Source organism: Petaurus breviceps, unplaced genomic scaffold (genome assembly GCF_028583685.1).
Source record: "Petaurus breviceps papuanus isolate PSGF00001 unplaced genomic scaffold, PetGlider_PUasm1.0 185, whole genome shotgun sequence".
Taxonomy (NCBI): Eukaryota; Metazoa; Chordata; class Mammalia; order Diprotodontia; family Petauridae; genus Petaurus; species Petaurus breviceps.
Window position 1 is genome coordinate 40,164,780 of NW_027185797.1, and position 6,594 is coordinate 40,171,373.

Below are 6,594 nucleotides of genomic sequence, written 5' to 3' on the forward strand. Positions count from 1 at the left end.
TCAGGGCTTATATAGCCTTCTCCTGGCTCAGAGAATGTAACAACCTTTTGGACCCACTGGCCAATCAAAAAGTATCTACTGAAAAACAAGCCTCCCACCCCAGGCTCCAGGTGCACTTTAGCCTAGGGGCAGGGAAGATCTTTAAAATTTACATTCGCATTACAGAAGGGATGGCCCAGCGTGCTATGTAAATACTAGACTAATTATTTGTGATAATTAGGAATTTGGGATGGAAGAGTGGAGAGGTTTTTGGAAGGTAGTTCTTTGTATGTTGTCTATGAGGGCAGGGACTGATCACCAGCCTTTTTGTATCCCCAATGCTTAGCACAGTTCTGGGCACACAGGAGGAGCTTAATAAATGTGTGCTTGACTTGATTTAATATAAGGCAAGTAAGCCAGTCTTATTGGAACATCTAGTGTGTGAAGTATCTGAATGTGAAATTAGGCTAGAGAGGGAAGAGGAGAGCCATATTGGGAAAGGCCTTACATGTCAAACAAAAGGAGTTTGTAGTTGACCCTGAAAGCATTGGCATCCTTTCAATATTCCATTGGGGCTGTGAATCCCAAGGCTGTGGGCCGTCTTACCAACAACGCTGAGCTCAGACCACTCTTGTCCTCCATGAGGGTCTGTCTACCATAGGACAGGGGCTTCCTCTCATTCTGTTGACTTTGTGTGGACCCCAGTGGAGCCCTTGGACCATCATCCCTTGCTCTTCCTTGGTGCCTGACCCACTATTTTTTCTTGTCATATGTTTCCATCAGTATCCTTTATAATGGTCCTCCACCCCCACCTATCCTTTGGCCCCTTCTTAATAAAGCATTGCCCCCTACACCTTGGGCCTGTCCATGGGGTCGTCTGTGGCCCCTCAGCACCATGAGTGTTTTGCCTCATGGCCCTGTGCCCTCCCTAGAAGACTGTCAGTGTTATAAAGGATGGGAGTCAGCCAGCAACTCTGCAGTTTCCCCAGACAGATCTAATACCAATGCTAATAATTATGTCTAGTGTTTACATAGCACCTTAATGTTATTTAAGCTTTGCAAATATTCTCTCATTTGATCCTCATTTTCCCTATTTTATAGATGAGGACACTGACCCAGATAGAGTTAGTGACTTGCCCAGGGTCACACAGGAAGAAATTTTCCAGACTAAATTTGAACTCAGGTCTTTGATACTCCAGGTCCAATGTACTCTCCAATGCACCATCTAGCTGCTAATCTTAGTTTAGTGATACTGCCCTACTTAGCAGTTTGGGTCAGAGACTCATGGTCTAGGCTTCCGCAAAGGACCTTTGAGGTCATCCAACTCCCTCATTTTACAGATGAGGAAACTGAGGTCAAGAGAGGGGAAGGGACTTCCCCAAGGTCACAGAGGTAGTAAGTAGCAAAGGTGGGATTTGAACCCAGACCCTGGGCTCATGCCACTATCTCCTGCGCACCCCCCCCCATGCCACTTCTTATAGATATATGTCAAATATCAAATCTGTAATGTTGGAGAATATAATAAGTCAATATAACATATATGATATTAGAAGTTTTTGGTACAGATCTGTAATCATTCTTATGAGTAACTTCTAGTGTGGAAACTCCCTCCTCTGATGCAGATGGCAGCTCATCTGTAGATCTACAACAGTGGAGGGGTGGGGTTTGAGGGACAAGTGGCTCCCATGGGGCAGGTTTTCTTGACTGAGGGAAGGCCCTACATAGGGCCAGCTCCCTATCTAGCTGAGTCTATAATAATGTAAACAATGACAGCACACGTGTAGATAGCACTTTTTACATATATGTTTTCTCATTTGATCTTCACAACAATCCTGGGAGGGAGGTGCTATTGTTTCCTCCCATTTTCTAGATGAAGAAATGGAAGGGCGGCTAGGTGGCACAGTGAATAGAGCACTGGCCCTAGAGTCAGGAGGACCTGAGTTCAAATCCAGCCTCAGACACTTAACACACTTACTAGCTGTGTGACCTTGGGCAAGTCACTTGACCCCAGTTGCCTTGCCTTCCCCCATCCAAAAAAAAAAAAAAAGAAATGGAGAGGTTAACGGACTTGCCCAAAGTCACTTGAATCCTGAATGGGGCAGGATTCAACGTTATGTCTTCTGATGCCAGTATAGCTCCCTCCACTTTGCCTGCTGCCTTAGAGCCAGTATGAGATGGAGCAATATTTATATTATTTCTATTTAAAACTGTCATAATACAATGAATCAGTTTCACCTATAATATATTACATAATCAACATGACTGATATAATAATGATATATACCATTATTATGTAATCTATAATGTATTATAGTGAATATTATTATGTGTGACATAGTGACATTATAATCATAATTAATCAGTCAGTCCTCATCTGTAATAGGATATAATCAACATGATTTATATCATTTTATTATGTATTATATAACAATATATAACATATATAACCAATACTCATCCATAACATGGTCACTATGATTATTATTTGAGATGGTAATATGTTACATACTATTACAATCACAATATAATCAATCCTCATCTATATTGTATGATTATGATTTAATATAGCATATATTGTGATATAATCCACATGATTATGCTATGTGATATACAGGTATAGACTATATTATGACACAATCACGATCTAATCAATAATCCTCTGCTCTAATATGTGATATAATCAATGTGATTATGCTGCAATAACACATCGTGTGTTGTAATCATGACGAATCAATCCTCTCCATCTGTTTAATCAATGATTACAATACTTGATATAACGGTATATCACACATTATAATGTAATCGCGATCCTATCCCTGATGCTTGTTCGTAGTCTATGACATGACCACATGTCTATGATCACATATCCATGGTTCGGCTACAGCCAGTGCCCTCATGTAGAATGAGGTCGCACTCTGGGCCCTAGCACGCTGTATGGTTACATCTTCTGATCACTATAGTCATGAGGAGACAGAAACACTCTTTTTGAGATGCATCTTTCTGGGCTCTTCTGGATTCTTATTTTAAAAACAACTTTTTGCAGCAAAGAGAATAAGTAATGACCTAAATGACTGCAGACTGACCTGCCCCTCAGTCAAGTCCGCAAGTGCCCATTAGGAGCCTACTAGGTGCCTGGCCCAGCACTAAGCCCTGGGGATTCTGAGAAAGGCCCAGCCAGTCCTGCTCTCCAGGAGCTTAGAGTCTTCATGGAGAGCAGTGAGCAGCAGAGGTGGGGCTGGCCTGCTTTGGGAGAGGGGATTTCCAGGCTGAGAGGAGACTTCACTGATCTGGACTAAAACAAAACCAAACTTTACAATCCTGTTAGCTGTTATGTTCTTCCTTTTGTGGGGAAGGATTTGGTGCCTTTTCTGTGATCTCCTTTTGATATTGGGGGATGTGCCAGGAGGGTTAATTTTAGGATGATCTGGTGTTGGCTCATCCCCATTGAGAGCTTTGCTGATTTTAAAAAGATAATTGGTTTCTGTCACTCCTTAGGGGGTTGTTTGGCTGACTTTCTTTGCCTGCCCCCCTTCCCCCCGCTCACTTTCCCCCCTTCCCCCCCCCCCCCCCCCAGCAGCTCTCCCTTTCCTCCCACCAGCCTCTCTGATGCCTGAACCGGATTTCTTGCCACCTGTGACACTGCCTGGTCTGGAGCCCCCGGGTGGGCCTGATCCCCTCGATGACTACGGCTTTCCCTATGAGCAGTCTTCACATCTCTTCACCATGTTGGACCTGTTCTCTGGGCCTGGTGTGGGGGGCAGCACTGATGGGGGTGTCCCCCCAGAACCCCACAGCCCAGAGCTGCTAACCCTGGACTCGTACCCTGCCTCAGGCTACGAGGGCACTGCAAGTCTGGTGGGCAGCAATATGTTTCCCAACCAGTACCGGGAAGGGGCTTTTGGGGGAGGTGGCCTCCTCCCCCAAGGCCCTGAGGCCACATAGCACTCAGGACTGGGGTGATGGAGGAGCTACACCTCTCCCCCGGGAGTGATGGCTCCTTCTCTTCTCCCAGACTCTGCAGATGGTGGGGCTCACGTGCCCCCTGTTCACTTGGTGGAGCCCCCATGGGAGTCCAAAGCTCTGGATATGAGGTTGCCCTGAAACAGATGTTGTCCCCAGCAACAGCCCTAACCAATCTTATTCCAGCTCCCACCTGGACTGAACTGTGGTTCCTCATCTCTTCTAAGCCACTCTGGGGGAAAAGCTGCCGAGCAGGCATGTCCTCTCTGGAAGGTCTAAGCTGTACAGGAATCTGACTGGGTGGCACTCTTTGCTAGCACAGGCTACCAAGCCCTCTCCCCTTGGCCTTGAGTAATAGCCCATCCTCCCCTTAGCACAAGACAGTGAGCTTCCCCTGCCCCATCTCAGCCACATCAGATGAAAAATGGAGGGAGCTCCCAAATCGGGGAATCCAGGATAATCCCCGCTCAGGACAGGCATTTGAGCCTTCTCCCATTCCCCTGTCAAGTCAACTCAACATTTTTTAAGTGCCTACTCTGTGTAAGGCATTGTGTGGTCTACTGAGAATACCTACCCCACACCTGGGCTACCCAGCCTTAACCCATTATGGACAACACAAGTCCTTTGCCCATTGACCCAGGCCCATCAATTTTGTCTAAGGAAATGTCTGACTGAGCCTAGGCTGCTAGGCCTTCTTTCCTGGGCCTTTTCTGAGGGGGTACAGCCCTGCCTTCAACCCACTGGCATAGGTGGACAAAAAGCCAGGCACCTCTTCCCCCTGTCCTCACTCACACACCTAGGGAGAGGGTGCAGGAGGGCCAGGCAGAGGGAGAGGACCGGGCCTGAACCCCTTCCCTCCCTTTCCCTTCCCAATAAAGATGTGTGAATTTGCCTCTGGGCCTTGGGTTCTCTCTGGGATGGCAAGCTGTGGGTTCTGTGGAACATGAGTAGCAGCTTACCTTTATATAGTTATAGAGTTTATATAGTTAGATCTATACCCTGCCTTTCTTCTTTCCCTTTCCACCCTCTCTCCCTTTCCTCTCTCCTTCCCTCCCTCCCCCTTCCTTCTTTCCTCCTTCCCCATCTCTCCCTTCCTTCCCTCCCTCCCTCCTCCCCCTCCCTCCTTTTCTTCTTTCTTTTATATAGTGTTTTACATACATTATCTAGTTTGAGTCTCACAACAGCCCTGAGAATTAGGTACTATGGAAATAACTGTCCCCATTTTACAGATAAGCAGACTTGAAGCAGCTTGTCCAGGGCCAACAACATCCTGCCTCCAAGTCTAGGGATGCCTCCACTCTACCATCCAGCTGCCTTTCCTTCTTTTGCAGCCCCTCTCCTCCCCTTCCCTCTTAAACTATCCTGGACCTTAAGAAATCACCCTCTCCCTTCCCCTTATTTCAACCCTCCTTTCTCTCCTTTTCCTCCCAGAGTGACCTAATCATTCATTCACTCAATGAGCATTTATTAAGGACCTCAGGATATGCCAGACACTGTGCTTGGTGCCAGGTACAGAGTAAAAAATGAAATCACTCCTCCCTGAGATTACATTCTATCCAGGGGAAAGGAAACAATATGGACAAGGCCAAGTACATACAAAGTTTCCCAGGAAAGGTCCCAGCAGCTGTGATTAGGAAGGATAGTGGTAGGAGCCAGCTGGCACAAGAACTGAAAAAAAAAACCTAGGTGTTCTAAGAGAACTTGAGGAGAGGGCATTCAAGGCATGGGGAACAAGCAACCTTTGCAAAGGCACAGAGGTGGAAGATAGCATATTGTTTGAAGAACAGGCCATTTTCGTCACACTGTGGATATTAAATAAGTCTGGAAAGGTAGGCTGAAACCAGGTTGGGAAGCCCTTGAAATGCCAAGCAGAGGAGTCTGTATAGATGTCATTGAGACTAGTGGAGATTCTTGAGCAAAGAAGTGTGAGGGTCAGGTGTGTTTGAGGAATATCAATATGGAGGCTGTGCTGGGGATGGGAGTTCATTGAATCTTATGAAGAAGGCTGCTACATGACTGAGCCTTATCTCATAAAGAAGAGAGAAACTGGAGAATAAAATCAGCCTCAAGAAAACTTGGTGAGATTCCCAACTAAGCAAAGTTATCCTAAGAGCATATAAAGATGCAAATGGAAAGGGAAGATCAAAACAGAAGAAAAATGGAAAAGATTTCTTGATGAAGACACTGAGGGGAGCTAACCCACGTGGAGCTTACCAGGTGTACTTAGAGAGGATTCAAGATTAGCACCAATGAGAACAAAGGCGGCAAAGGGTGGCCACATAGGGGCATGGACAGGGAAGTGGTGAGTGCTGGAAGGGATGCCTGTGAGGGTGCAGAGGGTCAGATGTACAGGGTGGGCAGCCTCAAACTTTGGGAATATTGAGGAAACACCAGTAACCACCAACCTAATGCCTACTCTTCTTCCATCTGTCGACAATGTTCTGGAGGGGTATTTATGCATGAATTGAGGGCATTAGCAGGGTACAAGGAGGCTTTTGTAAGCAATATTCAACGACGGACCACAGCTTTATCACTTCATAATTAATGGAAAGGAGAGATATAGGATCCCATTAAGTTTGGTGTTTGTTCTTTAAAAAAAGATTTTTTTTTTAACAAACCTTTCAGGTTCATTTAGAACTAAGTGTCTCTCTTACA